This window comes from Rattus rattus, chromosome 3 (assembly GCF_011064425.1).
Source record: "Rattus rattus isolate New Zealand chromosome 3, Rrattus_CSIRO_v1, whole genome shotgun sequence".
Taxonomy (NCBI): Eukaryota; Metazoa; Chordata; class Mammalia; order Rodentia; family Muridae; genus Rattus; species Rattus rattus.
Window position 1 is genome coordinate 199182986 of NC_046156.1, and position 13220 is coordinate 199196205.

Here is a 13220-nt window from a genome sequence, read left to right on the forward strand (position 1 = left end):
GTCACCAGGGTGCTAAACTATAATACTGTATCATGCATTTATCTCCCTCAGGGAGGCAGAGGAAGCTTTGAAGCCTGTTGCTACCAAGAAGAGTGGACGTTCTTTTTTTCTTTTTAGTTAATACTTTTATATATACCAGGTCACGTGTGCCTTCCCCGTCTCTCTTTCTCTCCCCTATAAACAGTGAGACTATATTGTTTTCTGCTCGTTTGTTACTCTAGGGGAAAAGTCTGTGTCAACATCAAGGTGAAGCATTCCTTAGACTCCCCTTTATAACAAAAGGCTCATAAAGTCAACCCAACAACTAAATATCCTCCTTCATAACTCAGTCAACAAGCTGCCTCATAAACTGTGGCGGGCATGACGCAATGGGCCCTGTTCCGTGGGAAGAGTTTTATTTTTCCTCTAGCCATGGTGGCATCACAGAGGTGCACCACGGATTTCAGATAGACTCCAGGCAAGTTCCGCATTCTCGATTACTCTGCGATCCTTCGTCTATAAAAACTATTTAGTCCCGGGAACTTACTGTTTCCTGTGCTAGACTCCATTTCCAAATGGGTGACAAAAGCAGAGAAGGAGAAAGGCAGACTTTTATTTGGTCAGGGAAGTGTTATTTCTTTTTCTACACTTCTTCTCTATGCCGTTTCCCCGACTACACGCAGTGCCTTATTTCTTTAATAAATTAAACCATTTCATTTCAAATGTATAAATATGGGTATCCTGTTATCAAATCCCCACTGTGAAATTATAGTCACTAATGCCCTCGGTGCCCTGCCAGTGTCCTCCCGTAGTACGTACTGCCCAGCTGTCCACGCAGGTCCAGCCTCCCTATCCCTCACAGTGTTTTCCTGTGGCTTGGGACTCACTGTGTTGCTGTGCAAGCAGGCTGAGGATTGCTGGATTAAAATCCCATGGAGTCCTCTCACGCTCACCACTCAGTGGAGCTGGCTGTTTGGGAGTGGGGCGATTTTGGTGGGCGTGGTGGGAGGGGTGGGGTTGGGTGGAGCTTCCCCGGGGAGACAGTTCACGTGGTTCACCTTCATGACTGACTTCGTGTCACCCCGTTATTGTTTTCTCTCCCTTTCCTGGCTCATCTTCACAGTCTCCTCCAGTGTTCCCTCAATTACACCTGCCCTGCCCACTTGATCTTAACACAGCCTCCTGGGGACCGCCTTTCCCTTCACAGAACGCGAGTGTTTGTCAAAACTACACACAAAAGCTGACGCTCTGCAGTCATCGACAATTCGGCCATAGGGAACATCAAAGCATGGTAGAGACCCAGCCCTAATTTCTCCTTTCCTCCCTCATTGACCACCGCCCCCCCCACCCTCGCCTTTTGCCAAAGTTCAGCATCCCTGTAAGAGATTTCCTCTCCCCTGTTTCTCAGGGAATTGCTTTCCAGTTCAGCTGTGCTCAGAGAGGGCCGCTGTCTGTGGCCTTGACTCTTGTTTAATTGGCTCTCACGAGCAGCGCATATACGCTTGCTCTGTGAATGACAGATAGAGCCTACCATATGTTTCTTCCACCGGGGTCATGCTGCCATCTGGACTATGGGAGCGTATGCCCCAGGGAGACATCCTATAAGCCACTTTACATTGAGACGTAGATTCTAAGTTTGGACACATGACATCCCATCTGGCAATGCCACTGGACTCTGATTTTACCCACAATATGTGTCGTTTCTCATGACTCGTAGACAGAAGCAAAAACATTGCCATGGCCTCCTGACCAAGCTGACTGTTCCATCGCTATACACATCCTTCCTTGATCTGAAGCCACCCAATGCAGGGTAAGCATTGAGGCATTCCGTCACCCCCAAACTCTAATTCCTTCAGGTTCGACCTGAAAGCAACCGGAGACATTGTACCTATTGATCAGCAGTTTCTTCTGGCATTTCTATCATCAGTAACAATTTTTTAAGATCAAAAAGATGCCTGCAATAATCAAAATCAAAATGACTTAGAATTAGCTGAGGCCCTGATTTAAAAGGCCCACTTCCTGTGCATTGCCCAAGGGAAAATTCTGCTGTGTCATTTTTTTTTAAATGACATTTCTTACATAAGGAATCTGTTGGCGTTTTTTTAGCAATCATCTCTTGTCACCTCCCTAGTGCTTCACACAATGTTATCAAAAACTGTCGCTTTGTAGCCCAGACGCCAGGAGTGGGACTGCCTATAAACAGCTACGTTTGCTAGATGGGCTTTAAGAATCCGCCCTGTGACCTAAATAAGCAGAGTCCTGCTGCGAAGCATACGGCTACTCCTGGTGCCCTGGGCTGATAAGGCACAGACCCTCGCTTACACAATGTCCTCAAAGTCCCATGGCTCTTGCAGAAGCATCACGCGCCATTTTGTCGATGACTCCTTACATATGCACACTCGTGCATCCATGTGTGCGCGCACACACAATGGAATTCTTTTAATGAACCTGAACTTCTAAATCCTGTCTTAACAGGGAACATCTGGAGACAGATTTTCCTGGGGTATGAGCACATCCTGGTGCCTGGCACAGTAGTTGCTATACAGTGAGGGTGCAATAGATACCAGTTACTTTATCAATAGAGAGCAGTCACTTTATCCATAGATACCAGTTACTTCATCAGTCATCTACCTATTTCCTCATTTCCACAAGATAGCAGTCCACAGAACGGCATTCTTTTCTTTCATGGCTCGATGCGTACTTCTTTTAAATTTTTCTTTTCTTTTAAAATTTTATACACGATTATAGTGTATTTTCATTAGATCCACCCTTCTCCCTCTCCAGTTCCTCGACTGTCCCTCCCACGTCTTCCTCTACAGTTGGTACACTTTTATATGCTATATTGTCTATTATGATTATTATGTGGATATATTGTCTATTGTGATCGTTTATGCATATGATGTTTACAGCTCTATCTAGATCTGCATTGATAGATGACGACTGAGTCTGATTCGATTGGACCATACATATCAGGGTATAGGGTGGGTCACTTGGGAATAAGCAACTTATCAGGCAGCTTACTCCTGAAGAAAATCGACTCTCCCCCAACAGGCCCGGAATGTCTCTAGCTCTTCAACTAGAGGTTGGACCTTGTAAAAGCCCTTCCCCCACCCACAAGGACATAGTGACTGTTATGGTCTTGTTCATGCAGTCACACTGTTGAGAGTTTCCATGAGTGTAACATTTCTGTCTTTTCCAGATAACACTATTCCCAAGCAGTCTTCCCTCCAAGGATTTGTTTACTTGCCTGCAGAGTTCCTTGGGAGAACCTATGGGAGCTGACATTGCTGGCTTCTCCACTTCCTCTCCTGTCTCATGCTCCTCCCAGGATGGAAAAAGCACCAATTTGACTACAGGACAGACCCTATGTTTAGAGATTCACAGATATGCCATACTGGGGCTGGACGTTCCCCGCTCAGCTGGTCCTCTTCTCTCTCTGTGAACACCAGCTCTACCAATCATTTCTTCCTCTTCTTCCTCCTCTTCCTCCTCCTCTCCCTCTTCCTTTTCCTCCTCTCCCTTCTTTTCATCCTCTTCTTCCTCCTTTCTCTCCTCTCACTCCTCTCTTCCTTCTCTTCTTCCTCTTCCTCCTCCTCTTCCTCCTCCTGTTCCCCGTCCTCCTCCTCTTCTTCCTTCTTCCTCCTCCTTCTCCTTCTTTCCTTCCCCTCTCCTCATCCTCGAGTTTACTCTCTACCTTTCTTCTGACTCTCCCAGAGCACCCCAATGAATGGGCACACTGCCCCATCTTTGACCTTTGGCTTCTCTTCCAGCCTCATAACACCTCTCCTTCCTCCATGAAGCTATGTGCCTCAGAAAAAGATCTGGCCTCAGAGATGGGCTGAGACCTGACTGTGCTGTGTCTCTTGAGAAAGTTGAGCAAATAAAAGTTACTTCTTAGATACTGCAGTAACCTATACGGACAGACAGACAGACAGAACAGGTGGGGGAATTCCTGTCTTGTCAACGGTACAAATCAGCACTCGGAACAGCAGAAAGGAACAAGTAGGAAAGAAGACAAGGATGGAGAGGCTGGTGTGGGAGTTTGTGATGAGGCTTCTCCTACTCATTTATTGAGTGGACAAACCACTTTAACTGATGCCGCATTTTAAAACGACTTTCTCAGTTCTGTCACTGTTCTCTTCTCTATGTGGAGGTTTCCCTGGTTGTTTTGTGGAAGGCCGGTGCCCTGTTGTAAGCACCGGTCTAGCTTCTCTTTAGCTGTTTGAATGCAGCAATAAGCTTCCCCCAGGGTCTTCGGGAACACTGTAGGCACGCTGAGCTGGTACACAGAAGGATTTGATTTGCTCAGCTGTGTGGGTCTCTACAAAGTCAATATAGAAGGAGACGGGCTCTATATCATGTTTCCTGAGGTCACCTGGTACAGCTCTGCAGGTCTTTCCAGCTCCTCTTGGTCTGGGCTGGCTCCAGTGAGAGACAGAAAAGCTATATGGGACTCTGTACTTCTTCCCAAATGGAGTTTAGAGTTCATAACACTTAGCATTTGGTTGACTTTATATTTTCAGCTCCGATATGTAGAGGGTGGTGTGTCTAAGGGGCTTGTTAGACAGCTTGCTTGTTCCACCGTATGGACCATCTCGCCCCCTCAATTGCACAGCAAGCCCCAAGACACTTGGTCCAAGCCATGTAGACCAAACGAGGAATGAACAGCCAAGTTAAGACAGGCCCAGGCTGGAAACTGATCTCAGAAACACAGAGCCCAGAGGTCCCTTAGTGTTGGATGCTTGGACTGGAGAGTGATTCAAAGTTGAGCTTAGGACTCAACTTTGAGTCCTAAGGGCAGCCACATCATGCAAAAGAAAATAAGGGGGCATTGTGCAAGCAAGGAAGAAACCAAGCCAACAAGAAGGAAAAAGAGTAGGAGCCCTCGGGGGTTGGGGATTTAGCTCAGTGGTAGAGCGCTTGCCTAGGAAGCGCAAGGCCCTGGGTTAGGTCCCCAGCTCCGAAAAAAAAAGAATCAAAAAAAAAAAAAAAAAAAAGAGTAGGAGCCCTCTTGTTCCCCACCCCCCATACCCAGGAGTTCTAGGACCAAATACAGTTCCCTGGTTTATTAAAATGGATCTGGAATTAGGTCTCTAATTCCAGGAAAGAATTCCTAAGATGAAAGTATTGGGCCTCATAGAGATTGGAAACAGCCCGGGACACCATGTGATCTTCAAGTGGCCAGTGATTTCAGGTTCCCCATCCATACCCATTATCCTTTTCACCGATCAGAAAAGAGTTCGCTCACATACATTTAACAGCAATCGTGGAACATCTTGTCATTTTAGGAAATGGACATAGACTAGATAACCAAGCTCCTGGATTTCCAGACGATTCTCAGTGTCTCAGAGACTCAAACCAGCACATCTCATTATCAGTACCATTCAAGAATGCAGGGCGATTAATCCACAGAGCCCAGCACACTGCAGAAAAGACCAGGATAGAGATATGCTCCTTTCTTCCTTGGAGTTAGCCTCAATTTCAGGACAGACAGCCTTGCCAAGAATCACTGATTATCCTCCCTGTGATAAAATGTACTCTCCAGCAGCACCACACCATTCCCACCCATACTGGGTTACCATGTCAACCTGGGTTAGCAAGGCTAATGCCAACATTAAGGTTGGTCCAATTATTTGGGTGCCAACTCGGAGAGATGGGACCCTGGTTTCTCTTCCAGTAGTGTCAGCATCGCAATGCTGATAAACAAGATACCCCCTACTGCCAAATACCCCTCTGTCAGAGTCTGTTAACCAGCGCCATGTGAGCTGGACGGCTTTCTCTTCTGGAACCTGACGTCACATTTCACACATACATTTGAGCCGCCTGCCAGCCTTTGGCAATCTCCAAGTTTCCCACAGATTAATGAAAGAATCCAGCTGTTTCCAACTATTCGGAACAGAGCAATGTGTAAGAAAAAGAGGAGAGAGGGGGGATCTTTACCCAATGTTTCCAGCAGTCAGAGAGATTTGTAACATATTGGGAAGAAAAATTAGAAGTCTGATTGTTCAAAGATTAGAGGGGGGGGGGGAAGAAAAGAAGAAAGCTAGCCTTGTATCAGATTTCTAAGGATGCCTCCTTTGTACCAGATAGAAAGAGCTAAGAAGCTGTTCTTTGATTCATCGGGGATGAGGTCATTTCTGCTTTGTTAATCCAGTCTTGGGGCAGCGCTAGCGAAAGGTGAGCAGCCCTGGCTCACATGAGGCATGTTTGAGCATCTCGGCTGCGATCTGCGATCGGGACACAGGCAGCCGATAATGACGTCGTTGTGAATGTAGGCACTCCTTACACTGTCCTGGCTGAAGGACCATTTAGTTTGTTTGCTGATTTTAAATCGCACGCAGAGTCCCTCGACAAACAGTGCTCAGACTATTGGACGACCACAAATATTACCGCGACACGGATCACAGACCTAAATGCAAAATCTAAGCCAAAGCACTCCGGAAGCCCCACTATGATACAACGAGTACGATGTCGACTAAGTTCTTCTCCTCTTGAAGAATGAGAAGATGAGGCAGGCTCGGAGGAAACAGATGCAAAGCACACATCTGATAACCGGCTCCAACCAGAATCCACAGAGGAGGCTCCCAGTTTAATGATAGGAGACAAGGTAGTTACTGTTTTTGTTTTTGTCTTTTTGCAATGGGGCAAAAGACGGAACAGAGGCTTTATCAATAGAGATGCACAGACGGCAAAAGATGGCGTGGAGAGCTGGCCCTCACACTCATACAGAGTCAGCTACAACCCAAAGGGAGCTGAAAGCAGAATGAGTTCCCATTCCTGTTTCCAAGGCTGAACATGTAAACCGGCCATAGCTAGTGAGGTCAAGGATACGGAGCAACCGGAGGCCTGTTGGAATGACTGTGAGATTGGACGGCCACTTCACAAACGGCTTGCAGTTTCTCTTAAATTTAAAACCAGAGATTTGACTTGTGGTCCATCAATCCGAATCCAGGGAATTTACTTGAATGAAATAAAAGCTTATGTTTGTGCACACAGGCACGCACACACTCACACACTCGGACATACACGAAACAGTAAACACACATGTTTGAAAAGGCTTTGTTCATAACTGTCCCAAACTGGAAATCAGCCAAATAGGTCTCAATGAGGGAACTGATAAGAACAAAGTATGATACATCCATGGACTACACTTCAACAACAATCAGGAGCACACTAGTCACACTCACACACACACACACACACACACATGTACACATGCATGCACGCACAAGATTGTGCCAAGCAGAATCCAGACTGTGCATGAATGACCCTTCCCCATAATATTTTTGCAAACCCAGATGCAGGGTAAAGAGACTAGTGTTGTCAGTCACACAGAGAGTCAAGAGAAGGTGACAGCTGAGTAACAGAGGGCGGTTTGTGGGAGTGGTGAAATCCTTCCACACTTTCACAGGGATACAGGTGAGTCAATAGATGCACATCTCAAATGTGCACGAAGGGGTGGTTTTACTCCATGTAAATTACACGTTACTTTTTAAAATGAGAAAAAAAAATCCCAGACTAGTATTATAAAATACAACAAAAATTAATTTCTGAGAAAATTATATAAAAAGCGATCCACACAATGCCAGCCCAGATTCTTCAGTTTTGTTCAAGGAACAGGAACAGCAACAAAAGCAGAGCAAAACAAAACAAAAAGCAAAAAAAAACCAAAAAGCCTTTTGAAGTGACTCAGTGGTTAATAGCACCTGCTGTTCTTCCGAAGGACCTGGGTTCGGTTCCCAGTGATGACTCACAGGTATCTGTACCTCCGGTTGCAAGGGATTGGAATCCTCTTCTGGACTCTGTAGGCACCAGGCGTGCCCATGACACTCATACCCATCTGTAGGAAAACACTCAGAGCTGCACAAAATCAAAGTAAACCAATCTTTTACGAAAACCCTCTTGTCAGGTTTTTACTTCTGCACATCTATTCTCAGTTCTCAGATTACTACACCATGGGGTGGGGAACAGCTCTGGCGTAGAGACACATGTTGACAAGTCTTTGAAGAACCATTTCTACTTCCTCATAGCACCCTGGTTTCTCTGAGTCATGACCTACTCAGTGCCTGCGAAAACTCAGATATCCACCCTCCCCTAGTCTCCAGTGGGATGCTATCCAATCTATTCCTATATACCCATCACAAGTAATTTAAACTTTGGGCAGACAGGACCCAGCAACCACTTTCCCATGGCAGCAGGAAGCACAGCTCAAATGGGTTTCTGTACCTGGGGTTGTTTCTATTCCCTGGGCTTTGGCTCCTTTGATTTCCATCTCTATGCCTGGGGCATCTCTTGGGATGGAACTATATTTCTTTCTCTGGCTAGGGAAAGAACAACCCCATTCCCTTGGGGACCCACAACCTCTGGGAACAACTTCTCTCTAATCTCTTCTCCATCTTATTGCGTGTTGACCTTGGTTGGGGCAAAGAGACATTGGAACCACATATCCATCTGTTTCTCAAAGAAGGTCTAGTTCTCAAGATTCTCCCCTCGCAGGGACTCGAAAGAATGGGAGCTGAGATCCGGGGTGCTCCTGGAGGTGTTGGAATGCTGTTAACTGAAATAACAATTCATCACTGGCTTGAACCCTGGAGGATCTGTCCTCCTCCCTCGACAAGAGGCTAAGATGTGCAAAAGCCAATGGCTGTTCTGTGGCTTAGCAGTATTCTCAGGGGGTTCCAGCCCTCCTCTGGTGACTCCCTGATGGTTTCTGCTGCAAAGGTCTGTTTTTCACCTCAAAAGGAAAACAAAGAAGACAAGAGTTTCTATTCATGAGACACCACCCTACCCCCCCGGAAAAAAATTTATTTCTCCCAAAGCTCTTGTCAATGTCTCCTCGGGTCACTTTGGTATGAATTTACTCTTCTGATGCCAAGGGGACCCGGAGAGGAAATGGTTTGCATTACTTACCAGGTAGACAGTGAACCTGGGTATATACCAGAGCCCTGCATCCCAAGCCATCCTTATTTTCTCTTAAGCCAAGGAAACTTGTGATCAGCTTTAAGAGTAGATTAGCAAGAGGAAGTGGAACTCCACAGTGCCAAGGGGGAAGATGTCAGGGAGTCTTTTACAACGGCATCTCTGTCAGAGGCAGTCACATATGCTGGCTCTCTGGGCCGTAAAATGAAAAGTGGGCATGCAGGTGCAGACACTAGAGGGTCTCCTGGGAACTACACAAGACAGCATGTGCTAAGGGCTTGCTTTCTACCTGGGGCCTAGTACCTATCTCTTAATGGTGGCTATTGTTAGAGATTCAAAACAGAGGTGTATGCAAAAGCGTTCAGTATTGATGACCTATATTTTAACTAGACTGGAGTTTAAGAAGTGGGAAATTCATTTTCTATTGGAATCATCTGGAAAAGCTGCAGTGTGCAAACAGGATATGAGCTAGTCTGAATAGGGTGGCTAGGATTTGAATAGCAGAGAAGGGGGAAGCCACTGAACTGGGACATATAACAGAAAGAGAGGGCAAGGCTCAGTCTACAACATGAGCTACTTTCCCCATGAAAGAGACGAGTTTCGGTGTCCAGCAAGTGCCTACTCTGTTTCAGGAACGCTGTGTGTGTCTTGGTTTAGTTTCCTCGATGACCTTGATCACAGTGAGATATTAGCCAAGGTTTTCCAGGGAAACAGAATCAATAGAATGTATATTCGTCAGCTAGAGTGGTGTAACAAAACCCCATGTCAAAGCAGCCTAATCCCCAGGAATATAGACTCCCATGCTGCTGGAGGCTGGAACTCAGAAATCATTCTGGTAAGGAGCCCTCTTCCTGACTTGCAGATGGTCATCTATTTACTTGTATGGCTACTAATCCCAAAATGAGAGTGTCGCCCTCCCAACCCCTCCACTCACCTAACCAAATTCTCCTCCAAAGGCCCATCCAAATAGCATCACACTGGGGGATAAGACTTTACCACATGATTCTTGTGGGAACATAAAAATTTAGTCCAAAGCAGATGCGAAAGTATATAAGTGAGCTTCATCTTAAGGACCCATTTCACCAGTGAGCACAGGCTCAGAAAGTTCAGACCCTGCTGGGGGAAGCCTCAGGCTAGATACTCGGGAAGCAGCTACAGCTTGAATCCCAAACAGCTAGGCACTATGGGACCAGGAAGAGTAGGGTACATGAAGCCTGAAAGCTGTCTCCAGGAATTCTCCCGCTCACCCTTCAGTTCTAGCCAAGCCTCCACACATTACGCACGTTAACCTTTTATACTGTTCCTCTCCACTCAAAGTTCAATGACTTAAGTGTCAACCTCATCTAAAACACTCTCACAGAATATTTGACTGAACACCGGGATGCTGACACCCAGTTAAACAGACATCAAAAAAAAAAAAAAAAATAGCTACCAGAGGTGAATTTTATTTTTATACTGACACCTTATTCCATTTTTTTGATGTTCTTTTGATAATAGAAATCTCCCTAGCATGATATTAGAAGTCTGTAAAGACCATGTTGAAACTACACTCCTTGCTAGCCTAATTTATTTATTTTATTGGGAATGTTTAGCACACAATCGTCAACCCTTTGTCACTGTAAACCATTTTATTTGCTTCGCCACAGGGCAGATCGTATAATTCAAAGAATTCTTTATGCATTCTATTGTTACTACAAATATGCTCAGTCTTTGGCACAGTCAGTCTTTTCACAGTGAGAGGTGATGCAGGGGCATGGTTCTTAGGGAAGACTCCTGGGATCCTGGATTTTGATCAAGCATTTTGTAGAGACCGGTGGTTAGTCTGAAGGATGGCAGCTTTCAGGTGAGATCCAGAAATAAATGTTGTTGATCATTTAAGAGAACACACATGTAAAGAGATCAGTGGCTGGACCGTGGTGGTACATTCCTTTAGTCACAGTGTGAGGGAGGCAGAGGCAGACAGATCTCTTGTGAGTTCAAGACCAGCCTGATCTATAGGAGTGAGTTCCAGGACAGCCAGGGCTACCTAGAGAGACTCTGTCTCAAAGTGGGAAGCGGGAGGTGGGGGGCATCGATCAATGGCACTAATCACACACGTGGATTTTAATCCTGCTTTCTGTATGGAGAGGCTGAGACTCAGGAAGGTGAGGTATCTCGTCATAGCCAAGATGGGAACGAAGCCACCAAGGTCTGTCTGAACCAATAATCCATATGTTTTGGGGTCTTATTAAGACAAGAAATTAATTTTGGACATTTTGATCCAGTAGAAAGACTTGGAGTAGCGTGTGCTTCTGAGCATTTCGCAGTTATCCCAAGGTTCCACAAGACCAATGTTTCACTTACCTTTCAGGAGTAAGTGGTGGGGAGATGGCAGGGTAGAATAAAATGTCATTGCTCTGGGGAGTTATGGGTGAAAAAGGAGAACCAATTCTTGGCATTTCTTCACATCTCACTCAGTCTTATCAACAGTGACTAATACCCACATGTGCGTACAAAAAATTGAATGTTCTAATATTAAACTTTAAAGGTCAATCTTTCCACTGCCCTAGCCATCTGTTTTTATTCCTCATTCTTTTTTTTTTTTAATTTTATGTATGTGAAAACACTGTAGCTGTCGTCAGACACACCAGAAGAGGGCATCAGGTCCCATTACAGACGGTTGCAAGCCACCATGTGGTTGCTGGAAATTGAACTCAGGACCTCTGGACGAGCAGTCAGTGCTCTTAACCACTGTGCCATCTCTCCAGGCCACCAGCCATCTTTTAAATGCTTAACAGCCACACATATATGACTGGCGGCTGTTGTCACAGAAAATTCTACGGCCTGTGCTCCCCTCCAAAGAATCTGCTGATCTGCCCATCACACCTTTGTGAGAATATCACTTGTGCTCTGGGGATGAATTATAAAGAAACATGCAAGTATAAACCCAGGCAACCTTTCCATCCATGGCCTTTCTCACATAGAATCCAATCGGTGGAGGCCTGGTCCTCAGGGGCGTGTTCTTGCCTTCTGGAAGCAAGCAGAATAGCGTGTCGTTCTTCTGGATCCCTCCACAGACCAGAGGTGCCACTGACATTTGGCTCTATTCGAACTATAAACATCTAACAAGCTCCAGATGCACAAGTAGGAGATTTAAAGTCCTGTCAATATGGACACTAAGGTCCGAAATGAAACACTTGGCGTCCGATTTGGCTAACATGTTAAATTCGCAATTTATTGGCTCAATAAAACATGGATGCTAAGAGCCAGTTTTCAGGTTGGAGCCTCTGCACATGTGTATGTGTGTGAAAACACAAGCTCTGGAGATTCAAAGCAAAGTCAACATCATTTTTTTAAAAGAAAAAAAAAAACAGTGTTTAAAATAGAGCCTTGGTGGGCAGAATCACTTTTAATGGATCCCCAATCTTATTCACAGTATACATGCATTTATACAAACCCTTTTCCTGTTCTAGGTGATAAAACAAAGTCGCTGAGAAGCTCTAGTACTTACAAAGAGTAAAGAGAGACGGTGGAAGAAAATGGAGCTGTCAGAAATCCCAGCCTTCCCAGGGGCTGTGACATTGCCTTCCAGTGTTTTCTTCAGGAAGAGCAGGTTGAAACTCACTGTTCCATGGCCAGCCTTGGTGGGAAGTGACACATGGGACGCTCTGGAGCTGTGGAAGGAGTTGAGAAGGCAGGAAGAGTCGCAATGGGTGTTGGCTCAAGGCTAGAATGACGCTTAAGAACAAGACAAAATTTGCCTTTCCTGGTGCATGGAAACCACAAAAATGGCTTTCTCCTCTGACAGCAGTTTCAGCTCTCCTGTCCTGTGTTTGATGTGAAAATGGGAAGGGGGAGTAGACACATGGTCCCCTCTCCCTCCCACAGTGCTTAAAGAAACCTTGACATCACAGACAGAAGAAAGATCTTGAAGAAGAGATGGGGAACCATTAGAAAGGGAAAGAAGAACAAAGAGCGACAGAATTCCTCGGTTGGCTTTTTTTGTTTCAAACATCCCTGATGTGAAGTGGAGGGAGCTGGGCAACTATAATACCATCCGGAATCCAACAAGGAAAGAAAAAGCGAGTTCCAACAAATACACATTCTGTTTAGACCAAAGACCAGGAAAAGGGCAGAGCAGTATTAAAGGAAACTGCTAGACAGCAGCCTCTCTACTGGAGCCAACCACAGAAAAGTTATGACCTTGTTTCCACTGTGCCAAGCAGGGTGGGCAGAGCCACCATATTTACCTTTCCAGAGTATGTACTCGGGCACCAAGTACGGGAGTCTGCACTGTTGTCCCTACTGAGGGACATTAAGACCCTTATCCATGTCTAGATACA